At 41.7% G+C, this 25,271-nt stretch overlaps 1 protein-coding gene across 6 annotated transcripts in view; it reads left to right on the top strand.

Annotated features, from left to right (window-relative positions):
• The first annotated feature begins 2,081 nt into the window (after positions 1-2,081).
• PTK2B (protein tyrosine kinase 2 beta) overlaps positions 2,082-25,271 on the top strand; it is a 116,966-nt gene continuing 93,776 nt past the window's right edge. For 5 of the 6 annotated variants that reach the window (XM_032215884.1, XM_032215883.1, XM_032215882.1 and 2 more), the window contains exon 1: positions 2,354-2,594. The gene's annotated coding sequence lies outside the window, so the exon portion shown is untranslated. Of the gene's footprint in view, positions 2,208-2,353; positions 2,595-25,271 lie in introns of those variants that run through there. The other variant, XM_032215880.1, reaches the window with a different exon arrangement.

Raw genomic sequence — 25,271 nt, 5'->3', positions numbered from 1 at the left:
GTGAAAAAAAGTGTGTCCTATGGCTTATTGTTGGGAGGCAATATGCTGTCTCTGTCAACTGCCTTAGAGAGAGCTGTAAAGCATTGTGAAGTTATAAGTCTAAGTACTGTTGCTACTCTGATACCAGCTTGGATACATCCATAATTTCTGAAGAACGATTTGTATCCTGCAAGGGATGGCCACACAGGGGCAGTATGAGCAAAATGATTTTTTGTTGTGTGGGCGGGCGCCTCTTGTTGGGTTTGCTATTTTTAATCCTTTTAAAATTGTTCAGCCTTTCTCTTAATATTTATCTACTTCTTTCTATGGGTGTTCCTTTCCCTTGGCATGCCTCGGTTTATTTTACAGATGGCCACATACTTGTGAAAGTAAGTTTATGCCACTTTAGAGGAAATAAAATATTCACAACCACCACTCTGTAACCAGAATTGGTATGTAGCATGCTTCACTTCCTAGTTTTATTTTCTGAAGAGGGTAGGTTTAGCAAAAATTCCCCTGCCATGGGTGGCTTCGCTTACTCGTGCTGAGTTATCTGAGAGGCATAATGGAACAGAGGTATTGCTGAATCTATGCTATTTTGGGAGACGGATCCATCAGCCTGATGCTGCAGAACCAGCAAAGTGCAGTTTCTATGACTATGTTCACATAAGTGGGTCAGGTAAAGAGGCAGCTGGGTTCAGCCTTGGTTGGGGGGGGAGATAAAATGTATTGTTCAGATTCAAAGTGTTTGAATAGTTTATGTTTGAATGTACAGTATTGTGCAAATGGGCTATAGAGTGACCAGGCTAAGTATATGACATGAACACAGCCTGGGGGAGTTTGTGGAATGTCTGGATGAGAACAGAGGCTTTCTTTGGCACTGCTATGGTCAACCAGGCCAATGCTTTTGCCACTCTTTCAGTGCCATGTTGTTGCCACTGTCTATCCCTGTCCCATCTCATTGGTTAAAAGAAGAAGAAGAAGAAGAAGAAGAAGAAGAAGAAGAAGAAGAAGAAGAGGAGGAGGAGGAGGAGGAGGAGGAGGAGGAGGAGGAGGAGGAGGAGGAGGAGGAGGAGGAGGAGGGGGAGGAGGAGGAGAAAGAAGAAGCTGCCAAGATTCAATGCTGGTGATTACAAGGACAAGACCCTACCATTTTCTGCAAAATAGTTTGCCACTGTCGTCTTCCAGGATATTCCTCCCCACCATTTGCCACTCTTGTATGAATCTCTGGGTTTTCCTGGTGCTCTCCCATCCAAAAGATGTCCAGGTCCAGCCCAGTTTAGCTTTTGTAAGATGAGATGAGGCTAAACAAGCGCTGGCAACATCACATCAAACGATGGAACCAGAAGTTGAGTGCTATTGTGAACATGCTTGGCTCTTCTTCTGCTAGAAATCTGAGGATCCAGGTTTCGGGCAGGATGTAGACTTTTGGATTATATGCAGAGGAGACATTCCTTTGCTGCTGCTTCTTTCTTCTTTTATATTTTTTTCCATCTCTCTCCGGTTAAACGTTTTGCAAGTTTCTTATTCCAGAAAGAACAAGCTTCTAGAAAGTTTGATTCATTGTGACCACTGTAAGCCATTTTTCCTATTCCATTCCTTTGCATTGGGTGAGCAATCATGAGAAAGAAGATCACATATTTTCCATGCCCCCCTACATATTGTGTATCTTTACTCTTTGTAGAGCCCGGAGGCTGTTAGCTCAGCACAAATCCTCCTCCATTGTTTTCCACCCTGCTGTGCCTTGAGGGCTTTCATTTTCACAGGCATTGCTGGGAAATTTGACAGCACTGGAATATCGTGCAGGAGGCAAGCTTGAATATTAGACTGACTTTTGACAATCAGGGGGTGCCTCTAACAGCAGGCAGATCCGAGGGCCAGCAGCTGTCTCTTGGATCCAGGGTATAGCAGACTCTCCTGGCTTGGTTCACTTGCTTTTTTGCTCCTTGGGTCTCAAGTGACTGGAGGCCTTTTGCTCCCCAAACACTCATGCCCCAGTTTCATACCCCTCTCCTCTTCTCTGAGCTGTTGAAGGAAGTGGGCAGCCAGTCCCAGGGGAGTGGCTTCACTTTTTAAAAAAAATGCATAACTGTGAAGGAGAGTAGTAAGTGAACCCGTGCAAAAGTTTGCTTCCCCTGCACGGGCAAGCCCCTTACCACCCTTGGCATCCTTCTTGGAAGGATCGAGGCCGACCCCTGCCTCAAAAAAGGAGCCTAGATCGACCTCAGGTGAGTTTCCTGACCTGCGGAGCAAAGGGAAACGCTGCGCAAGAGCCCAGCATGTCCGCTTTTGCGTGCCGAGGCAGGTTCCTGCTTGGTTTAAGAGAGGCGAGTTAAAAGCGTTGGCACCGCGCTGGGAGTCTGACACACGTAACTGCAGGCAGGGAGAAGTAAAGACGCAACCAGGAAGTGGGCGCGAGGGTGCTTTTAGCAGACGGGCAGGCCAAAAGAAAGAGAAAGAAAGAGGGAGGGAAGGAAGGAGGGGGCGCTTCGTCGGAAACGGCTTCCCCCCCCCCCTCTTCCCTGCTCCCTCTTTTGGATCCAAGAAGCAAACTGGCGCGAGGTTGCTCTTGATCCCGTCTCAACGGCTTTCGGCTTGGAAGGTGGGCTGGAAAGGTAGGCGAGGCGAACCGGGACACTTGTCTCCACTTCTCTCCCCCCCGCTTCTTTCCCCTTCTTTCTCTTTTTGGCTTAGGCTCCGAAGGCAGGTGGTGGTACCTGCCTGAGAAATGCCAGCCCTACTTTTTTTTCTAGCCAGGCTTGACCCTGGGTAGAAGCAGGCGGGGGAGAGGAGGCAGCGTGGCCCGCCAGCCCAGCGCGCACTTTCGGGCTCGCTCTGGGGTCTGCTACGCGGCTCCTTCCAGCTGATCTGGGAGCCCCCCTCTCTCCCTGCCCCAAGGCGGCTATTTAGGGCTGGGTCGCCCTTTCGAGCCGGCTTTTCCCAGGGTCCGGGGCGCGCAGGAGAAGGGGATTTCTGCTCCGACGGGACTTCTGCTCCGACGGGACTTCGGGCTAGGCGTGTCCTTAGGAAAGGGAAGAGGGGGGGGGCTCCAGGTGGAGAATCACAGACTCCCCCGGGCGGAATGATGAAAGCGCGCCCGACTAGCGCTGCGCTAACTCTTAGTTTGGGTTCGCGCAACATACCGGACTACCGTTAAAATGGACCGGGCAATAGTTTAGGCTTAGCGTGTTATTGGAAACCGAGCTGCCGTCTAAATACATTGTATGAATGATTCAATCTTATCTCCTTTAGATGTTTATTTGGGTCCATTTCGCAGTGGTGTATAAATAAATATACCGGTTTGGATCCAATCAATCAGAATAGAGTTGGAAGGGACTTTGGAGGTCTTCTAGTCCAACCTTCTGCTCCGGCAGGAGACCCGATACCATTTTGTTTTCGGGTTTGTTAACTTTTGGGTTTGATGTGTTGTCTGGATTCATCCACACTTTGAAGTTGATTGCTGAAGGGGTAGCTGGTTGGACGGCATTTCTTTTTCTTAGTTCTTAGCTCTTTTTTTTGCTAACTTAGAATTTGGAGGGGGGGCGGGCAAAACATTGGCAACAAAGTGGATGGCCAGACAGTTAATTCCCAGCAATTATAACGTGACTATTGTACTTGTTAAGTGAGTTGACATGTGATTTGATAAGACTGATTATATTCTAGCGGGAGGACCAGGCTGTAATGGATGTCTATGCATCAGTGCCACCTTATTTACTGCACTGTATCTCTTTAGAATTAAGTGCCTCTGAATTCAGAGAATCTTTCTTCTGGAAAGGGGTCATTTCTAATCAGTAGATCTGTCAAACATGGCAAGTTGCCCTGCTGAGTAGATGGTTTGCAATATAAAAGGGACGAGAGTCTTTTAAAAGCTAATTGATGCTTTTGAGAAATAAGAAGGGGAAATGGCAGACTTCTTGAGGTGGGCTGTGACCTACAGTGGTAATAATAAAACTATTTTTAAGATGTCATAGACATTATTTTTTTCCTTTTGGCACACCAGATCTATGTGGCTTCCTTTGTAGAGCTTGGATTTTACTTCATTCCTTGCTTTGCATCCGGGTGCCCAGTGGGGCTTGCTTTTCTCCAGCCCTACAAATATTGTTGCATTTAAAAAAAATGGAAAAAAGAATGGGCTGAATAAAACATGAATAACAGTATTCATGTATAACATAAAATGAATAAAAGTATTCATGTTTAGAGAATGGAGTATGTCCTGCTCTTCTGGGTGAAAACTCAGATTTTATCACTGAAGGCTAATACTTTCTGAGTTTCATTCTTTGCTGGTGTTTTGTTTTTTAATATGTAAAATTTAGAAACTTTTGGTGGTGGTGGGGGGGGGGCATATTGCAAAGAAACAAGTGAAACTTCCTAATCACAATAGGAGCAATATAGATTTGTAATGGTAAAAAGATGTCCCTTGAAAGAACAAGCATTGGATACAAAACTGCCTGGACTCTGTGATTTTTAGGAAAGACTTTTCTATTCTTCTTTAGTTGTGATTACCTGTTTTTGGAGGGGAAAGGATATTCTGTATATGTTCCAATATACTTTCTAGCTATTTGCTACAAGTAGAGCTACAGTTTTAAAAATGTCCCAGGGTCATGGAGAAGAAGTAGAAATCATGGAGGAGAAGCTGGAAATAATCTTGCCCACTGTTAACTACTGTTGGGAGGAAAATGCCTCCCGATGAGGATTCTTCCAGCCAGGAAACAATGCTTTGAAGAATAAATGGAATAGCGAAGCAGAGCTGCCGGAAATAAGTCTTTTAATGGCAAGAAACCAAGACGAGTGACATTCAGCAAAGTTTCTTCCTTCACTATTCTAGCCCGTTAACTTGCTAACTTCTTAAGAAAGCAAACCATGGCTAAGTTCAATATTTGAGTCAGATCACAAAGTAGAAAGTTCTGCCTTTTGTAGTTGTCAACAACTATATGCTGAAGTTATCACTTCTAAGTGGTTTTATTTCTTTTTCTCCCACTCCCCCCCAAAACCAGAACAGATGGCTGTGTTTGATTTGCAAATTTTAAATAGAATGTTGGTATGAATTTACATGGGTGTATATGAGTGATTATTGTGTCTATTGAGAATCACAGAGCTAATTCATACTCTGAGAACCCTCTCTTTCCTCTTCACCACAATCTTCAGAAGGAAAGTTAGCCTCTAAATTATTCTCTGGAAGAGCCCCCATAAGCTGTATTTGCATAAGGAATGTATTTAATGTGAAATATGTCAGAATATTCATGAACTGGAAGAGGAGATAGCAACCGGTCAGCCATTGGGGACTGGCTGGAATAGGACATGGTAACAAGGTCAGCCAATGTATAGGTGTGGCAACTGGGTCAGCCAATGGGAACCATTTGGTGAGTGAGAGCCATGCCAGATGGCTCGGAGCCTGGGCATGGCTTACCTTTGTAGCTCTGAGTCTGTGCAAGAAAACTAATCTAGTCTGCTCTCTGAATTGAAACTGGAAACCAATCTCTCCTCTCTACTACCTTGGAAGAATCTGCTGTTGCTATTGTACATTTATTCATGTGTTATGTATATAAAGAAGTTAACTTCTGAATCCTGCTGAATCACTTATATGGGTGTGCTTTCTGGATTTGATTTTTGCAACAAACTTACAGAATATGTATCAAACCTGTGGGATCTCTCTCTCTTTCCAATGTTTGTTCTGTCAAAATCTAAAAAGACTGCAGTCTGAACAAAATCTAAAAAGACTGCAGTCTTACATGACAAATGCATATGTAAAACCTACTGCAAGCTTTCAGTGCAAATGTATTAAGCTTCCTGTTTGTAAATTAGCTTTTCACACATTGGTGAAAACCAAAAACAGAAAAAAAGGAGCAAATAAGACACACGTACATCTTGTCTTAGGACAGAATTGCTTATGGATAGAGATGAGAATCATAGAAGGTGGGTTCATACAACATGCTCATTGTTTTGTGGAAACCCAGCCATTGGCTTAGCATGTGGGACCCAGCCAGAGAATCAGAAAAAGTACCATCTGTACATGTAGAAAATGAGCAAGTACCAAGGAGAAGGGGTTAGAATGCTTATCCTTGACAGGTTAATTAACTGCAAATGCAACAATGGTGTCTGGAACTGATTCTTGAAAGACCCCATAATATGTAATGGTGTAGTCCAGAGTCAGGTTAACATCCTTGCCCCCCCCCCAAAAAACAACATTCTGATGTGAAATTTTGTGCTTCATTGTGATGAAATCTACCCAGGTTTTGGTTTTGGTTTTGTTTATTTTTAAACAAGGAAGAAGTTTATTTTTGATTACTGGATGAGAATGCATTTCTAGCAGTGGCCAGCAAAAGGACAATTATGGCATTTCTCCACTTGCTTGCTGTCAGCATTTGGAATTCAGGTAGACATTTTCTGAACACGGAGGTCTGGTTTTGCCATCACAATTAATAATTGCTGATATGCCATCATAGAATTTCTTCAGTACTCTTTAAAAGTTGTATCAACCAATTAGTGTATTCTGCCATAATACAGTCGTGGATCAACAGAATGAATTAAACTGGCCACTAGTTAGCCAAACTGGGGGAGGTTGAGGGAGTGGGGCAGGGGGAAAAGAGAAAAATGCTATGTGAGTGTAAGCCTGTCCTTTTGATGTGCCAGCTAACAATCGGTGATTGTTCATGGTACAAAATGTATAAATTTTGCACTAGCTTTCCTATTGAATTTTGGAAGTTTAATATGATCATCATACTGAAAATTCTCAAATAAAGGTCAGCTTTTATTAACAACTCCTTCATGTCAAATGTGAGTTTCCAAAATTGAAATTCTACCTCCTTCAGCATCCCCTTGAAAACCTTGGAACTTACGGTATTTAACACTGACTGTGAATTAGGATCTTGTTACATTGCCTGCAGCTGTATGTGCAAAATCTCCAGAGGTGTGGATTTAAATTCAGAATTCCAATAACCAAAGTATTTGAGCAAAAAAGAATTATATTCAGCATTCATGTTGATAATGTTTTTTTCTTAATTTTGCAATGCGTGCATCTATGTATTACAAATAGCTTGACATTCACTCTTTGTTTATTGGTTTTTGAGAGCGTTTCTGAATCTAAGTTACTTCCTGTGTGGCAGGAGAGGTAGAATGAACACCTAGAGTTGCAGATATATTTAAGTTTTTTTTTAAGTTGCAATGTTTAGGGCTTTTTAAAGAGAAATTTCCATTCTCTTTTTCATATCTGTGCTAAAAATGAGATTTGTTCTCTGCAAATGACTGTCATCAACTTCAATTATGCAATGGAGTGCGTATGTGCAAATTTAATTAAGTTGCTTATTGCTAAATTAAATACATGTTTATAGGCTTTTCAAGGGCTGAGTAAGTTGATAGAAAGGAACAGATATACTGTAATCTAAAGATATAGCTGAAAATAATATGAAAAACTGCAGTCAGACTTTTCTCAATTTTTTTTTAAAAAAAGATTGAAAGTGATAATGATCCACAGAAACTAAAGTCAATTTAACCCTTTCATACTATCTAAGTTTCTTGGTTCAAGTCATCTCATTTGTCCCACCCAGAAGAATTTACAGACAGATATATCTATATTCTATCTATATTGAAAATGGTGAGGATTAGAATTGTAAGGATTAGAAATGTGTTATCCAATATCCAGCTGGTAATGTTCATAAAATCAAAAATGTATCAAAACAGGTCCCCACAGTAGCTCAAATTGGTATATTCCCATAGTTCTTTTTCCTAGGGAAGTTATTTGAGGGCCTCAAGGAATATATCAGCTCTGGATCACTCCTGCCTTGTTGTTACATGAAGGTAAAGATCTCTGATGGACAGAATGGCAATTGGCCATTCCAAAGCTCTTCCTTTTGCTTAGGGGGAAATCTAATGTATTTCATTAATGAAATAAAATGTTAATATAAAATAGCACAAAAGAAGACCTGGGGCCTCATTTATATATGTGTAAGAGTAGGGTGTTTGCTTATGATGAAGGAAGATAAGGATTGTAATTCTGGGTTGCCAAATTTTAACTTCCCTCAGCTTCTGTGTACCAAATAGCATTTGGATCTTAGCACTTAGACTTACGTACCACTCCATAGTGCTTTTACAGCCCTCTCTTAAGCGGTTTACAGAGTCAGCATATTACCCCCAACAGTGTGGGTCCTCGTTTTACCCACCTTGGAAGGATGGAAGGCTGAGTCAACCTTGAGCCAGTGAGATTTGAACTGACAAACTGCAGCTAGCAATCAGCAGAAGTAGCCTGCAGTACTGCACTCTAACCACTGCACCACTTTGGCTCTTCATTCTTCAACCATTCAATCTTCAAAACCTTTGAAAATCAGCATTTTGGCCTTGCTCTAATCCATAGTTCCCTAAACCTTTATGTATTAATAACTCTAACTAAACTAAACCCAGACCAAACAAACCACATTATGGGTTACTGAAGTTTTTGAGTCCAAGATAAATCACTTGCTAAAGCCTTATGAGAAAAAGCTGTATGAAAAGATGTCAGCCTTTATGCAAGTGTTCATGTTTATGGCCATTGTAGGTTGCCAGCCCCATCAACTACAGCCTTCATATTGGTTGGTGTAATCCATATATCTCCATGTATTCCAGTGTTGCCCGCAATGACTTACGGTAACTGAAGTAAGGAGCTAACTGAAAAATGGGACTAAAATTAAATATAGAGAAAAGTACTGAGTCTTAATACAGTAATGACAATAAGCAGAACAATCAGCCTTAGAATTACTAATTGATAAAGGTATCAAAGTGTTGGATAGCTTCTACCTTTTAGGATCAACCAACAATAGTAAAGAAACAAGCAGTCATGAAATATGCCAGAGACTAGCACTTGGTAGAACAATCATGAAGGCCTTGGCAAAATTTAATTGCTGTGATGTTTTTATACCTATAAAGACCAGAATTGTGCAAGCCAAAGTATTCCTGTGACATGCTATGGAAGTAAAAGTTTACCTTGAAGAAGCAGGATAGGTAGAATATTGAAATATTTGAACTTTGTTGGATCATCAAGCAAATCAACACAGAGTTCTCACTCAGGGCCCAAATGACTAGATTCAAATGATCCGGTTTCCAACACTTTTTGCAAAACCCCAAATTTCTGGAGAAGGGTCTAATGCTGGGAAAGGTGGAAGCAAAGAGGAGGAGGAGATGATGACCCGTAGCAAGGGGAATGGGCTCAGTTATGGCAACAATGGATGCAGTGTTGGAAGATCTGAAAGATTCTGCTAGGGACACATAGAACATATCAATAGATACAAACTCAAGGTAAACCGCTCCAAACTCGATTGCAGAAAATAGGACCAGCAACAGAGTGGTCAATGCCTGGAATGCTCTACCCAACTCTGTTGTTACATCCTCAAACCCCCATAACTTTAACCTGAAACTGTCTAGCGTGGACCTCACACTATTCCTAAGAGGTCTGTAAAGGGGGCATGCATAAGCATGCCTACTGTCCCTGTCCTACTGTCCCCATTTATTTGTACTTATTTTCTTTGTCCATGTTTATACTTATACCTGTTATCTTGTCCATGTTTGACGAACTAAATAAATAAATCATCATGGAGAAAATCCATGGGGTTGCTAGGAATTAAAAACCATTTGATGGCACATAATCAATCACCATGGAAGGAAGGACCAAATCTGATTTTTCATGGAAGAAGCTACAGTTCTGGAAATTCTTCAAATGGTCCCACTAGCCTTTTGTGCCTAGTGGCATCTTCTTTGTCAAATGGCATCCTGCAAATGGAGTATAAGAATGTTTACTTACCACATTTAAAAAAAAAAAACCCTATTCATCAAGTGTGAAAGCCTTGTTATCATCCCTTTCACTTGCTAGAACAATTATTTGTTGCTCTGACATGTGACAATGTTGTTCTATTCTAGAAAAAGTCTCACAAGCACACTTCCCTTATTTATTTATTTAGATGCGAGCAGTGTTTGGTATACTTGCCAGCCTCAGGAATGAGAACGGTGCACTCTGCTTAAGAGGAGGAACTGCAGCTCCCTGACACAGTCACATACTGTAACACTAGGAATGTGTAATATTTCACATTCAAAGAGAAAAAGCTGCTTAGGAATATGCAGGGATAGCATCTCCCTGCAACTCCATAAACTAAACATTTATTTTCTAGGGGTCATGCTACAATATGGAGGGCAGATGCACAATTTTGGAAAAAGTGCAGCTTCTGTAACGAGTTGCAAACAGTGTGTGCTACATGAGTGCTCCCACATGTTTGGAAGCACCTTTGATTTTAAGTCTATAAAATTGCTTTATTTCTGGATGTTTATTTATATATTGCACTTAGAAACTGGCCACCTCCATTGTAAAAGCTATATATAAATAATCGTATTAAGTACAGTTAAAAAAAGAATGAAATGAAATGCATGATTTTTTTTTATTTTTTTTATTTTTTTTTTGCATGTAGAAGTTCCTGAGCTTGTTTATCTCAACAGAGATCTGGGCTAGTTGGGGATGAAATAGGCTAAACACGTAGCCAACAGCTTATACAATATTGGATTGAGATGAACCAATCATTTGTCCCTGTATAAGGTAGCTTCTGAGATAGGCTCTGGGTGGCATCACCGAAATGGAGATAATGCATTTTCTGTTCTTTGATTCTTGGGCACGCTTCCACTTTCTACAGTGTTCTTGCAGAACAGCTGCTGTTCATGAACACTGTGTTCCTTCTTTTCTTTTTCTATGGGAGAAACTCCTACTTCCTCATCCTTTCCATACTGAGTGTTTTACCTATCAGCAAGTGTAACTGCAGGCGTGAGTGACTGAGCAGTAACCGTGCTGGGAAGCTTGTTTTTCTTTTAAATCGGCATTAGCTCTTCCCTTTCACTATCAGCAGTCGGTTCAAGGTTCATAGTGAGCCCAGACTCACACAGGCAAACGGGAAAGGAAGGCACTGGCCTTTGCTCATATTGTAAGGAATCCGGCTAGCTGGTACTTCTTCTGGACCAGAGTTTGTTGCAATGTTTTCAAGCAACAACATTTATTTGTATAAGTTGCACATGCTTTTGGGTCATATCAACCATTGTGACTCTAAAGTAGCTCCAAGTAGTAAGATACAAATACAACAACAAGTATTGTATTAGTAATATAATATAATAATTTGTAATAAAAGGTAAAGGTTCCCCTCACACATATGTGCTAGTCGTTCCCGACTCTAGGGGGAGGTGCTCATCTCTGTTTCAAAGCCAAAGAGCCAGCACTGTCTGAAGACATCTCCATGGTCATATGGCCGGCATGACTACCAAAGGTGCATGGAACGCTGTTACCTTGCCCACCAAGGGGGTCCCTAATTTTCTACTTGCATTTTTATATGCTTTCAAACTGCTAGGTTGGCAGAAGCTGGGACAAGTAACGGGAGCTCACTCCGTTATGCGGCACTAGGGATTCGAACCGCCGAACTGCCAACCTTTTTGATCGACAAGCTCAGCATCTTAGCCACTGAGACACTACGTCCCTTATATAATTAGTAATATAATAGTCATACAACAAATCATCAAAATAAATCAGAACCGTAATTAGAAGATTGTATTGTATTGTATTGTATTGTATTGTATTGTATTGTATTGTATTGTATTGTATTGTATTGTATTGTATTGTATTGTATTATTTGTATGCCGCCCTTCTCCGGGAGGACTCAGGGTGGCGAACAATTCAAGGGGGAAAAAAAGGGGAACATAAAAGACAAGATACAAATAATAAAAGTAGACAACAGTCGCACAACCATACATGTCGAGAGGGGAGGGAACTCATCACCCCCAGGCCTGCTGGCAAAGCCAGGTTTTGACGGCTTTTCGGAAGGCCTGGAGAAAGGTGAGGGTCCGAATCCCTGCGGGGAGTTCATTCCAGAGGGCCGGAGCTGCCACAGAGAAGGCCCTCCCCCGGGTAATAGCCAGGTGGCATTGGCTGGTAGATGGCACCCGGAGGAGGCCAACCCTGTGAGATCTAATGGGTCTGTGGGAGGTAATTGGCAGCAGGCAGTCTCTCAAGTACCCAGATCCAATACCATGAAGGGCTTTATAAGTTACGACTAGCACCTTGAAGCGTATCTGGAGACTGATCGGTAACCAGTGCAGCTAGCGGAGGATAGGTGTAACGTGGGTGTACCGAGGTGCACCCACAATCGCTCGCGCGGCTGCATTCTGAACGAGTTGAAGTCTCAGAATACTCTTCAAGGGCTGCCCCATGTAGAGCGCATTGCAGTAGTCCAGTCTTGAGGTCACGAGGGCGTGAGTGACTGTTGCGAGTGCCTCCCGGTCCAGGTAGGGACGCAACTGGTGCACCAGGCGAATCTGGGTAAATGCCCCCCTGGTAACAGCCGACAAATGGTGTTCTAAAGTCAGCTGTGGATCCAGGAGGACCCCCAAGTTGTGAGCCCTGTCTGAGGGACGTAGGTTTTCACCCCCCAGCCTGAGTGATGGAATATTGACCAAGTTTTTGGAAGGAAAACACAACAGCTACTCGGTCTTGTCTGGATTGAGTACAAGCTTGTTAACCCCCATCCAGACCCTAACAGCCTCCAGGCACTGGCACATCATGTCAACCGCTTCACTGAGTTGGCACGGGGCGGACAGATACAACTGTGTATCGTCCGCATATTCACAATATCTGCCCCTTTTCCCTTTTAGGTTGACTCAGCATTCCATCCTTCTGAGGTTAGTAAAATGAGGACCCAGATTGCTGGGGGCAATATTCTGACTCTGTAAACTGGTCAGAGAGAGCTATAAAAGCACTGTAAAGCAGTATATAAGTCTAAGTGCTATTGCTATTACTATTAGCACTTCTCTTCCCCTTTCTTTTGATTCCATCTAAATATGATCACCAAGCCATAATGTGCTTAACCACAATGGGTTTGACTGGGCTTACCCATCCTATCATGTTGTAAGCTATACTTTATTCACCAGAGTGTCTGGGTTCATGCAAGGTCATGCTAAAGCATCAAACCAACCACAGTTTGGCTTAGCATAATGTGCAAACCAGTCATACCATCTAATCCAAGAGAAGAAGTTTTTCCTAACCAGTGACCTTCATTGGCAGAAATCGATTCTACTTGCTGCAGTCTCTACGGTGGGCATCTGCTGAGAACAGAGCTTGTAAAAAAATGATGGTGGGCCTACTGGTTAGCTCCAATGGCAGACTGAAGGCTAGTTATTTGAGTGTGCATGGGTTAACACCAGCCTATATGTCCAATAGAGACTTGTTCATTACTATCATTATTCTCATCTTCCCTATTCCCTATCCTCTTATAGCTATAACTTTGTTGCTTATCACTATTGTTGTATGTACATTGGGAGCTTACGTACCAGAAACAAATCCCTTGTGTGTCTAATCACACTCAGTAAAGAATTCTATTCTATTCTATCCAATAAGATGCAGTTCAATAGTGAAAAAGTAAACTCCTGCACTTAGGCAGGAAAAACCAAATGCACAGGTACAGAATAGACAATATTTGGTGTAACAGTGGCACTTGTGAAAGGGATGTAGGAATCCTAGTAGATCACGGGTTAAATATGAGCCAGGTGCCAAAAAAAGCCAGAGCAGTGATAGGCTTCATCAACAGAGGGATAGAATCGAGATCATGAGAAGTGAAAACACCACTTTATACTGCACTAGTTAAGGCCATTCTTGGAATACTACATATAGTTCTAGTCACCATGATACCAAAAAAAAAAAGGTGCTGAGGTCCTAGAAAAAGTGCAGAGAAGAGCAACAAAGATAATTAAAGGTCTGGAGGCTAAACCATATGATGATTGGCTAAGGAAAGAAGGTTGCTAGAGAAGACATAATAACTGTCTTTCAATATTTGAAGGGCTAACATAGGAAAGAAGAAATCAATGTATTCTCCAAAGCACTGAGTCCAACCAGAAGTAAGGGGAAATTTCCTGCCAGTAAGAACAATTAATCAGTGGAACAGCTTGCATCCCGGACTGGTGGGTACTCCATTGCTGGAGGTCTTCAAGAAAAGACTGGACAGCCATTTGTCTGGGATGGAAGAAGAACTTCTGCCTTGAGCTGGGGATTTGACTAAAAGACCTCCAAGGTTCCTTCCAGTCCTATGTTTCTATGATTCTCTGATTCTATGAGTCATGCGTTCTTTCTTATCAATGCAGTATAAATGTGGAATCCTCTGTGGGATTAAGCAATGTCTTCCTCTTTTTTAAGGTTAAAATAGCACATGCAGAAGAATAACAGAGAATCCTACGTAAAGGGAGTGAGAAGGGAGTCATGTTGCAAGAGGTTTAAGTAAGCAGTTAAGGACAACCGAGGACACCATTCATGCTACACACTTAACCAGATTGAGTAAAGTCTTAGCAGAGTCCGTCATACAGCAGACTATGCTTAGTTAGTGTTAAATTTGGTTTTGTTTTGTAGCTTCAGTTTATATTGCATAAACTGAGTCCATCTAGTTAATTATAGTTGCGCTATATAGCTTAATTCAAGTAACCAGATTAAGCATGTTGTGTGAATGCAGCCAGTTTGGAGAACAGAATTCATACAAGCTTTAATTTGGAATATCTTGGAATTGAAGGGGATTTTTTTGCGTGGGGGGGGGGGGATAATTAAACAATTCTCAGCTACTATAGGGGAAAGAATATCTGTATTTTTTTTTCTTTTTCTTTTCAAAACAACAAATGGAAACTTCTGGACTAGTATAATCAATCAATCCATTAGGTAGAACCAACATAAATACTATCCCCTGTTTGTGCCTTATGTTTTCCACTACGCTTTCATGTTTACTGCCAGAAATCAAAGTCCTGCACATGGAGATCCTGAGTTATTTTCCCATTGAAGACAAGCAAGGGCAAATACATAAAGACGTCTCCCATTGTCCAAACCTCGGGTGATAGATTGTTACTTAATTCTGTTTGAAAGCTGTTTTACTTCAGCTAACCTCTTTGGAATGTCAGTTTAAGTGGTTTAAGCTGGTTCTATTGTCTATTTGTCTTTTGGATCTTTTTCAAGTTTGTATCCGATATTTGCCCCACACCTTTAAACAATTCACCATTTGCTCTTCTAAGTGGTGACGAGGGAAAAAAATGCTTGGACTTTGTACAGTTGTAGAGGAATCTGCATAATGCCAATACAGATTCTAGCTTCTTCCACATCTGTCCTATAATTTTATGACTAAGTGTAAACTCCATCAATGAATCCATGATTTCAAAATCAGCCAAGGTTCCTAATCTTACCCTGGGCAAAAAAAAAATTATTTATTTATTTACTTACTTACTTACTTACTTACATACCTACCTACTTATTTACTTATTTACAGTGTGTATTTATTAGATCTATAAGATTGCCAAACTCAATATGATTTTGTTTAATGTTTCTGGGGACCTGCACTGATTGCTTTCCAGTTTTTGATAACTAAATTGGACAAAGCAAAATATTGCCCTAATATGACAGAGCATTGACAAGACGTTGCAGTGTATGGATGCAATAAATTATATGATGGAATTAGATATTTTAGGAAGCCAGGATTGGCTTCTTACTACTTCGCATATACTTGGAAAGAAAACTTATTTTTTTTGGCGCTGTGTCATGTGTGAAGCATGAATATTCAGCCAACACTCCCCTACTACGCACATGTTCATATAGAATATTTAAAATGAGTTTATTCCCTGGGGCATCTTAACTCCAGTCTGGCATAGTTTTGGTATTTAGTCATGTTGCCAGAAGAACAAGGAGAGTAGAGATGTTGGTGATGAGGCAGGCATCCAGATTCCCTCAAAAGCATTTCCTGTATGATTAAATAGGCATCTTTTTCAGCGGTTTAGCCAGAATACATACAGAATAACAGTAGAATAGAATAACAGAGTTGGAAGGGACCTGGGAGGTCTTTTAGTCCAACCCCTGCTCAAGCAGGAGATCCTACACCAGGGGTGTCAAACTAAATTTCATTGAGGGCTGCATCAGGGTTGTGTTTGACCTCAGGGGGCCAGGCTGGGTATGGCCAGGGTGGGCCTGGCTAGCTTGATGTCACTTGTGTCGTGGGTGCCTATGCTGACCCGAGCACTCTGCCAGCGAAAACGAGTTCCTGAGCTCTGTTTCCAGCCGTGATGGCCTCCTGCAGCCCTGTGCCAGCGAAAATAGAGCCATGCGGTCCTCCTGAGATCCATTTTTCCTGGCTGAAGCACTGCGGGCCGGTCTTTTGCTGTTTCCAGGCCAGTCCCGTGGGCCAAATCTGAGCACCCCATGGGCTGCATCCAGCCCTCAGGCCTTGAATTTGACAACTGTGCTTTATACCATTTCAGACAAATGGTTGTCCAATCTCTTCTTAATAGAGTCATTTGGGAACATTCAGTTTCTGAATCTCTTTTAGAAAGAGAGGTCCATGACCCTGAGGCATAGAGAGAAGCTGTTCATGAACTTACTGGACTCTGAAGGTACTTCCCTAGCTCCAAATAAGGGTCTGTTTTGTTTTTGCTCAGTAAATTATTAAAAGTGGTGATCAGGATGCTTTGTCCATCCCATCATGTTACAGATATTAATGTATTTTATTATTGAAGGTGCTTCCTTGTATTTAGTGTTCATAATGTTTCCAGCAACTTTATATTCCAGTCCAAGATTGGTGGATTCAAAATAACAGTGATGATGATAATGCAGTGTGGCTTCCTTCTGCTTGGCCTGTTTTTGAGCAAGAAATGAGTAGTTATTAAAGAGGGCCTATTCCGTTTCCCTTCCCCCAAAACAGGATAAGCAACTCAGAAGGTGGCCTGAGTCCCATTTTTACAGTCCCTGCTCTCCCAAAATTTGCCAGGAAAACATGGTTGCAAAATGGAAATATTCAGAACAGTTAACTAATTTTCTTCCTTCCTTCCTTCTTTCTGGAAGACAATCATTTTCTGTTTTAAAAAAAATCAATTAAAAATGAAAACTCTTCAAATAAAAATGAGCCAACCATCCCCAAAGGAAAAAGAATTAGCCATGCCTTTAATATCCCTCCAAGAAGTCTGTGTTTCTTAGAGGCTGAAAATACTCACAAAACTATGTGTGTTGGGAGGGAGCATGGATTCCAAGCCCCCAGGAGTTTGAATTATTTATAAAAACAATAAAAAGGCAAGATACAAATAAAATGAATAAGGTGTCTCTGCGGAGAGGAAGAGTTTAGGAAGTTTGTAGAGGGGAAGCAAAGCACCAGTGGTTGCATGAAAGCTGGGAGTTTTATTTTCTTATAGTTATCTCCTAAATGATCATGTTGCAAGCTGGTCAGGATTTATCAATTGGCATATCTTCTGAGTCAGCAGAAAATTCTCTCTCTCTCTCTCTCTCTCTCTCTCTCTCTCTCTCTCTCTGTGTGTGTGTGTGTGTGTGTGTGTGTGTTTTTTTTATGCACAGGCATGCAAGTGGCATGCACACCTTTGCTATTTCATACTAATGCAATAGTTCTGACCCCTTGAACTCACCGTCACTGCGCTATGGTGGTGCAGTGGATAGAATGCGGTACTGCAAGCTACTTTTGCTGACTGACGGCTGCCAGCAGTTTGGCAGTTCGAATGACCAGCTCAAGGTGGGACTCAGCCTTCCATTCTTCTGAGATGGGTAAAATGAGGATCCAGGAGGCAATATGTTGACTCTGTAAACTGCTTAGAAAGGGGTGTAAAGCATTGTGAAGGGGCACATAAGTCTATGTGCTATTGCTGTTGCTATCCCAGCACTTTTTACAAGAGCTAATCACCTCAATTCCTCATTCTAAAAGTGGTGAACTATAAACCAAGACCATCTCAGCATATGGTGTTAGATGATGGATTGGGGGAAGATATTTTAAATAATTCCTTTTGCAGTCCAATAGCTAATAAAACATTATAAATGCAGCCTCTTGCCTGAAAGTAATACTCCCTCTTAATGCTTTTAAGAAAAGATTATGCAGTTAATTATGTGTTCTACTTTATTAATGAATGAAAAACCCATGCTTCCGTATAAGTCAAATACAGTACTTCTCAAGGGATAAATAACATTGTTTTGTTTTTAGATAAAGGCCTGTCTAAAATTAGTTCGTATTCCTGCCATATACAGTATGTGTGGAGTCTGAAAGTTTCATTCCAAGCTTGCAATTGCTGCACTTGTTATTAATGCTAGCAATTTAAATCCTAAACAGTTACAATCTAGAATAAGATTGTATCCCTTGTGACCTCTAGACTGGACTACTGCAACATGCTCTACATGGGGCAGCCCTTGAAGAGCATTCGGCGACTCCAGCTTGTCCAGAATGCAGCCGTGCGAGCGATTGTGGGTGCACCTCGGTTCACCCATGTAACACCTATCCTCCGCGAGCTGCACTGGCTGCCTATTGGTCTCCGGATACGCTTCAAGGCGCTAGTCGTCACTTATAAAGCCCTTCATGGTATTGGACCTGGGTACTTGAGAGACCGCCTGCTGCTAATTACCTCCACCAGACCGATTAGATCCCACAGACTAGGCTTCCTCCGAATTCCATCCGCTGGCCAGTGTCGACTGGTGACTACCCGGAGGAGAGCCTTCTCTGTGGCTGCTCCGACCCTCTGGAACGAACTCCCCATGGAGATTCGCACCCTCACCACCCTCCAGGCCTTCCGCAAAGCCCTTAAAACTTGGCTGTTCCGACAGGCCTGGGGCTAAAGAACCGTTGCCCCGCCTCGAATGGTATGATTGTTGTGTGTTTTTAAATCATGTATTGTCTTTTGTGTTGTTGTTAATTTGTCTGTATCCCCCCTTCCCTGGTTTGAGTTGTGAGCCGCCCTGAGTCCCCCTTCGGGGGAAAAGGGTGGCATATAAATGAAATAAACATTCAATATTCAAACATTCAACATAAAATTAGGATATTCTTATCTGTAATCCCATTTTGGATGGATGGATGGATGGATGGATGGTGATGAGGAAAGGTGGGGCCTTCTCAGGAGCTATTCTATTATTATGAAAAATCAGACTGGGCAGTTTGCCCACCTGTAAGAAAATAAGTGTTTCCCCACAGGCTTTGTATGAAGACTATGCATTATTTACAACATTCTGCTTTAATGTAATTTAAATTTAATTTTATAATAGTGTCACATTAAGCTATTGTTAGTTGCCTGCAGTAATACCTCATCAACATAAGAAGGTTGGGACAGGATTTTTTTCTATAAAAAGATTTTTTAATAATCTTTAAATATTTTAAATTTTAAAGCAAGTTTATGTTTGCTCAGAATTATAAATTGAGTGAGCTTTCTTCAATGTATCACCTGCAAAGAAAATGAACCACAGCATCCTTTATTTTTAGCTGACATGGCTGTTCACATGCTAGATATGGATGAGAGAATTTGCAGTCAAACACAACTACAAGGCATGATATGAGGAAGACTGATTAAAAGTGACTATTTTGAACAAAAGTGCTTTTTCAAAAGGAACCTGGACTTTGTTTTTCCTTGAAGACATTTTGCTTCTCATCCAAGAAGCTTCTTCGCTTCTTCTGTTCTGAACTGAAGAAGCTTCTTGGAGGAGAAGCGAAATGTCTTCAAAGAAAAAACAAAGGAAGCGTATTTGCCTTTCGAAAAACCACCTCTGGGGCAATCATGACCTGGATGACTGATAATCTCCGTAGACATTTATCTATGCAGTTTGGGATGGCGATTTTGAACTTTTCCAAGACACAGCATGAGAAATATGATGAATTGGAAATAGGGAATGCAGTTTTATGAAGCAACAGCAGAAATACTTTTAGCCTTCTGTCAAAGGACTCCAAATCTGGAAGTCACACCGTAACCCATCTGGCCACAACATGAGTGTCCAGCTTGCAACTCTCACCCAGTGGCTGTGCTCCAGTTGCATGGTACTTTTTTTTTCCTGTTTACTTCCGGAGAAGTGGTTTGCAGCCTGACAGGAAATGTTGGCTGTGTGCAGTAATGAATCATTCTTGGGTAATAACCGAGGAGCTCAGGAAGAATTTAAATGTGCTTTCCATCAGAACCATTTGGTGAGTTTCATTTGATGCTTAACATAAAGAGTGGAGATGACTATAAAAAGAAAGTGAAAGGAAAAAAGGGGGAAGGAAGAAAAAAAAAGGGCGGGCAGTCAGGACTTGTTGTTCCGGATGCAGGATAATTCTTTTTTGCTTGGAGGCTGTGAAATGACAAATATGGAGACCATCTGTGGTGGCGTGAATCATGAGGGTGAGGGAAAGCTAAGACAGCAAACGGCAGAAGGCAAAACTAGAGGCAGTTCTAAAGTGCCCCCTTCAGCTTCACTGAGACAAGAAGGCATCATCTGAATCAAGATTTGTTCTGAGCAACCACTCAGATGCCTTGCAAAGTCCTGATAGGACTTAAAATCCTGTTTCAGCTACATCCTTAACCGCAAACTGCTGATTGTTAAAGATAAGCTGCCAGTGCATATGATGGGTTTTGTTTTTTTCTGGGTAAGAGACATTGCTACATTCGTCACATGTATTTTACTCCTTTTAAGAGTATCATTCTGGACAAAAAAAATACATACATGATACCTCTGGGGGAAATATAACAGCATTCTCTACATCTTGTAAGAGGATGTTACGTAAGTTAAAGATCTCCCGTGTCTGTCTGGGTACAAGACTGAGCTAAGACTGAGGAGGGCTGGTGTGCTGGGGAGAGATTTCTGCCCATCCTGAGTCTTGGGTGAGCCTAAAAGAAGGTCGCCTTGTACAGTTTTTCACCTTGTGGGGAAAAAAATCTCTTTTCTCAATTTTGCATGATTTATTTATTTCTGTGAGGAGTCCGAAAAGTCAACACTGCTCTAAAAAAATGTTAATACAGTACAGTGGTTGGTTCCAGATCCTGTTCCAACCGGTATGGTTGGAACAGGCCCGTCGGCATCCACATGGACGTGCGCAGCGCTGGCATGCATCTTAGCGCCTTTATGAGCCTCTGTGATGCTCCAGCTGCTCAGCGGAGTGTTGCGCAGGCACTTTACACCTCATGTCCGTGCACAGAAGCACTGAAGACTTAAAAGACATGTAAGGATCTCGGGTGGACTGGTCGGCCCTCCGTAGCACCATACCGGAACGGTTTCCGGTGCTCCAGGCAGGCTCCAATACGCCGGTACTGGGGCGTATCACCTGCAACCCACCACTGATACAGTACTTTCTCCTGGATCTTCTCCTGGATGTTATCCATGCCACCACCTTCAAAAGTAGCTGAGATGATCAAACAACTGTTTTAGTTAGTAGTTTTATTATCTTACGTCTCCACTTCTATCTCTGCTTTGCACACCTAACACACTCAGTGATTATTGTCCTGTCTTTTCATGCTATCTGCACATAGTAACGCATTCATGTTGCATTGAGTTGGTTCAAAACTGAAATAAATAGGTGAAAGTGTTGAGCTTCAATGAAGTCTATAGATAAATCAACACAGGGTTTAATTCACTTGGAAAATCCCCTGCACAACATCCTATTCTTGATTCCCCCCCCCTTTTTTTTTCTTTTTTCTTTCCATCTACATCACACAGAATCCAAGGTCATCTAAGGAAGCTGAATGGTGGGAGGTTCAGAGCTAATGAAAGGAAATACTTTTCTTTTTCATCAGTCCCCAGTTAAATTGGAGTACTTGCTACCAGCAATGCTAAACCTGAATTTCTTTAGAGGGAGTAAGACAAATCCATAATGGCTAGCAATGATAATAGCCCTCTATTTCTTCCAGTAACAGAGGTGTCATGTCTCTCAGTAGCAGTTGCTGGTGAACATGAGTGGGAGGTGTTATGTGCTGTCATGAATGGGTACTAGATGGCTGCATTCCCCTATAATGTACAGTACTTCCCTTAAGATATCAAATTTATTATTATATCCTTTATCTCAGATATCCTTTACATATGCTTGCTTCATTTGTTCTAATCCTGATTTTTATTTTCAGTGTTTTGTTAGTCAATGTAGGTTTACATAACATTTAAGAGAATGGGGAGGAAATTGCCCACAAACCACTCAATAGTTAATTGAATTTAAATATGTGAATATGCAATACCAACTCATAACAGACTATTTTTTGGCAGATACTTCGAGCAACATAAGCGAGATTGTGACAGAATTAACAAAGGGGCAAGGAGGAACGTCTTCTCACATATTTTATTTTACATTGCAAATTGTTCTGATCCAGGACTAAAAGCAAAAACATTATTCAGTTCCTATCCCACTGATCAGCATATGGAGATATTTTCCTCTTGTAGCGAAGCATACAGTAAAATAAAATAAGAGCTTTACATGAAGCGTATAGCCAAAGGCTACACAATATTTGGGGGAAGGTTAGGGTGAAGGTCACCACCTGCATGGTAAGCACATCACACACAGATGAGTGTGGGTGCCACTTGTAGGCAATTCTGGAAAGTCTTTTGCTTTTTGAAATGATGATGTGCCATTTTAATCACTGGCCTTTCAATTCAAATCTATATGGGGCTGCCAAAAAGAAGAGGGAGTCAAGATATTCTCCAAAGCGCCTAAAGGCAGGACAAGAAGCAATGGATGGAAACTAATCAAGGAGAGAAGCAACCTCGAACTAAGGTGGAATTTCCTAACAATGAGAACAATTAATCAGTGGAATGATTTGTCTCCAGAGGTTGTGAATGCTCCAACACAGGAGGTTTTTAAGAAGAGATGGGACAACCATTTGTCTGAAATTGTATAGATTTTCCTATTTGAGCAGTTGGGGGGTTGGACTAAAAGACTTCCAAAGTCCCTTCTAACTCTGTTATTCTGTTATATTCTGTTCTGTTATAACTGCTCTCAGAATGAAGAGGAACAGCCAACAGTCAGAGGAAGTTCTGCAAAATATGAACTTGGGTAGCCAAATCTTATTTCTCAGTGCTTTAGGGCAGTTTCTCAACCTTGGCAACTTTCTGATGTGTGCACTTCAGGTTGAGAAACGGGGCTTCTTTAGGATATGAACTGTTAAAAATTCACTCTGGGCAGCACAATATAATAAAAGAAAACCTGCCTGATAGAACCAACCAAAATCCCAGTGACTGGATGTCAGCCTTATCAGATAACCCAGTCAGGAAATATGACCAGATTAGCTCATTCTACTTTATTGTTAAGGTTACAGTCACAGAAATTTGCAAGTTTGAAAGTACAGGCAGTCCTTGACTTACAACCATTCATTTAGCGACCATTCAAAGTTACAATGGCACTGAAGAAAGTGACTCATGACTGTTTTTCATGCAATCATGGCAACATCCCCACAGTCACATAATCAAACTTTGGATGTTCAGCAACTGATTCATATTTATGACAGTTGCAGTGTCCCGGGGTCATGTGACCACTTTTTTACAATCATCTGACAAGTAAAGTCAATAGGGAAGCAAGATTCACTTTACGACCGTGTACTAACTTTACAACTGTAGTGATTCACATAACCACTGTCAAGAAAGGTTGTAAAATGTGCCAAAAATCATTTAACAAATGTCTCACTTAGCAACAGGAATTTTGTGCTGAATAAGTTATGAACTACCTGGACAAATCCCCATCCCCTTTATTTCTAAGAATTAGGGAGGGTTTCTTCTTGCCCCACCTACCATCAAGTAGGCAGCATCTCTGGGCCATCTCCCAAGATAGCAATAGAAGTAGTACTTAAACTTATAAAACCACTTCACAGTGCCTTATAGCTCTCTCTAAGCGGTCTACAGAGTCAGCATATTGCCCCCAACAATCTGGATCCTCATTTTTAGCTGTTAGAGCTGCCGCCAGACTCCGACAGTACGGGACTGGTGGGTCGGCCTTGGAGAGGGTGGAGTACCCTGGACGGGGTGTTAGGGCTCGACCGGAGCTGTTAGAGCTGCAGCTAGACTCCGACAGCACAGGGCCTGGTGGTTCGGTCTTGGAGAGGGTGGAGGACCCTGGACGGGGTGTCGACGCCGCACAGGTCGGGAGGAGACGTGGTGGCCACCGGATACCTGGGGAGCATTGGATCAAGGGGAAGGTTCCTGCAGGTATTTGGGAATCACGAAGGAGGAAACACAGGAAATGTGTGCGGGCCATTTTATGGACAATCCATTCCGACCGCATCCAGACTGTCAGACCCGGGGGAAGGGCCCTGCGGTGGGGGATAGTGTTATGACTCAGCAGAAACCTGTGAGTTGTTTCGGGATGCAGGATTGAGCCGCTGTTGCTTGTTAAGGTCTTCTCCTGCAGATAAAAGACTGATGGTGCCACGCCTTAGTTGCAGAAGTCAACGTTGTTCCTTCGTCGTTCGTTTGTTCGTGAGTTCAGTTCCGTTCCTGTTTGAGTTTGTGTTCATGATTCAAAGAGGTACTTGGATAAGTGATTTGCTTTCTGTAAACCTGGTTTGCTGTAAGAGTTTTGTTTTTGCATTTGCTGTGTAACGTTTTGCCAGAGACTTTATCTATGTTTATTTTGGGCTCACAGCCAGCTTGAGCCGGGACTGATAAAGATATTTCCTTTGAAGTTCTGTCTGGCTGTCGTTTGTGAACGAGCACGGAGGGGGGTCAGAACACATTAGTGTATAAAGGAACATTTGATAACATGGGGCATGAACATAGAAACATAAAGAGAGTCTTATGGAATCAGGTTGGAGGGCCTCCTCATCCAGGATCCAGAGTCACCCAGTGGTCAAGAGAAGTTCACCTTGTACAAGATGAGCTATAAAAGTCTTTCTCCACTGTTGCTCCCTAGCAACCAATATTCAAAATGTTCCTTTTTGGATTCAGGAAATCTAAGTAGATGTGGTGAAGTGTTGGATTTAGACCAGAGCCTGGCAAGTTCAATCCATCTTTAGCCATGGAAATTTTGTGCATAATTTGAGCGAGTCATTCTCTCTCAGTCTGACATACTACACAGGGGTTATGAGGGAAAAATGGAGTTTGCTGTGCATGTAGCATTGGGTGTTTGGAATGGAAAACCAACAGTATCAATAAATATGGTATCTCTTGCATAGATAGAGGAAATTTATCAGGATTACTTTATTGATAGAACTAAAAACCTTGAAATCGAAATGGAATGAAATAATAATTAGAGGTTTTTTTTTAGACTGTCCCCTGTTGTCTTCACATTTTGCCAATCAAAGAAAAATGTACTTCAGTTTTCCAATGTTTTGTTATTTTAAATTTAGCATCTCGCTTCAGAAATTGTGTGGCTTCCTTGTGCAGCATCTCTTTGGCTTGTCTTGGTAATGTTAATATAAATGTTAATATTGTGTAATTTTTCCAAATTTTATAAACTAATAATCAAAATAAAGAGAGTAATTAAAGGGCCATTGCAGTCAGAGATAACAGTATGCATCTATGTCATTATAAGTTCTCCGATACAATCTAGAATGGTTAATGTAAAGCAGTTTTCAAAGTACCATCT

The sequence above is a fragment of the Thamnophis elegans genome, chromosome 4, assembly GCF_009769535.1.
Source record: "Thamnophis elegans isolate rThaEle1 chromosome 4, rThaEle1.pri, whole genome shotgun sequence".
In the NCBI taxonomy this organism is placed as follows: Eukaryota; Metazoa; Chordata; class Lepidosauria; order Squamata; family Colubridae; genus Thamnophis; species Thamnophis elegans.
The sequence above is the reverse complement of the archived record's forward strand: the minus strand, read 5'-3'. Positions and strand labels throughout refer to the sequence as shown.